Here is a 1,739-nt window from a genome sequence, read left to right on the forward strand (position 1 = left end):
ATTTGTAGAAAAGACTCACATGTAGAATTTGGGATCAAAAACCATTATCTCACTAGGAAAAAAAATGTTCATCGTAAGGATCTCTTCAGAGACTCCATCTTAGATCTGCTCTCTCTGCGTGTGTCCCTCTTCTGGTTATTCTAAATGAACTGTTCTGTATGGTGCATCTCTCCTATAGTTCTTACGTGATGACTTATTTTCCACTGATTCAGTTAGTCCAAGTTTTTTTTAATTTATTTTTAATTTTTTGTGAACATACTGTACAGAAGTGTTACAATTACATGGGCAAGATATTGAGTACATTTCTTATCAAGCATTGCAGCCTCCTCCTTTGTTTACCCTTCACATCCCTTCCAAACCTCCCCCATTCCCCGCTCCTCTACCCAATTCCCCCCTCCCATCCCCACCAAAGTTGTAAAGTTCGTTTTCAACATGACAACTTGTACTTCGAATTGTTGCAATGGGTCCACCTGTATCCTTGACGACTTGTTTTTCCCCATCTCTTCCAAAAATTAAAACGACATCAAATATATTGAAAGCAGGGGTTATACTGTGCGGGAGGGACATACAAAGCAACAAAGAAATAATCTTATTAATGAGTTAGAAACAAATGCATGAAAGAAAAAAAACATTTAAATACATATCTAAGGGTTCATTTTCCTAACATCACATTATGTGACCTTTTCCGCTTTAATCATACAAATACTAGATATTGCAAATAAGGGAAACCATGGGACCTATGTTTCTTTGGGCTTGGCTTACTTCACTTAATATAATTTTTTCCAAGTCTTTCCATTGCCTAACAAATGGGGCAATGTCATTCTTTCTGATGGAGGCATAGAATTCCATTGTGTATATATACACCACATTTTCTTGGTCCATTCATCTATTGAGGGGCCTCTGGGTTGGATCCATATCTAGGCTATGGTAAATAATGCTGCAATAAACATAGTTGTGCTGGTAGCTTTTGTGAGGTCTTGTTTGAAAAAATTTGGGTAAATGCCCAGAAGTGGTATTGCTGGGTCATAGGGGAGCTCTATGTGAAGTCTTTTGAGGAACCTCCATACTGCTTTCCAAAGTGATTGAACAAAATTACACTCCCACCAACAATAAAATAAGGTTCCCTTCTGTCCACATCCCCTCCAGCATCTGTTGTTGTTAGAATTCTTGATTACAGCCATTCTAACTGTGGTGAGGTGTTATCTCAATGTTGTTTTGACTTGCATTTCTTTTATGGCTAGGGAGGTTGAGCATTTCTTCATGAGTCTATTGGCCATCCTTCTTTCCTCTTCAGAGAAGTTTCTCTTCAAGTCTTTAGCCCACTTATTTATTGGTCAGTTGTTTTGTGAGGATTTGTTGATGGGGGATTCAACTTTTTGAGTTCCAAGTATATTTTCAATATGAGACCCTTGTCCATTGTATGGCTGGTGAAGATCTTCTCCCAATCTGTGGGCTTTCTATTGATCTTGCTAGCTATATTCTTTGCCATGCAGAAGCTCTGCAACTTCATGCAATCCCATTTGTCCAACCTTTCTTTGATTGGTTTTGTTTCCGTCTCTCTATTCAGAAAATTTCGGCCTGAGTCAAGGAGACCTAGGGTTTCTCCTATTCCATCCTGTAATGTTTTCAGAATGTCTGCTTTGACTGCAAGTTCTTTGATCCATTTGGAGTTGATTCTGGTGCAGGGTGATATATAAGGATCTAGCTTTAGTTTTCTACAAGTAGTTAAGCAATTTTGC

The sequence above is a fragment of the Dipodomys merriami genome, unplaced genomic scaffold (assembly GCF_024711535.1).
Source record: "Dipodomys merriami isolate MVZ:Mamm:240054 unplaced genomic scaffold, mDipMer1.0.p SCAF_689, whole genome shotgun sequence".
Taxonomy (NCBI): domain Eukaryota; kingdom Metazoa; phylum Chordata; class Mammalia; order Rodentia; family Heteromyidae; genus Dipodomys; species Dipodomys merriami.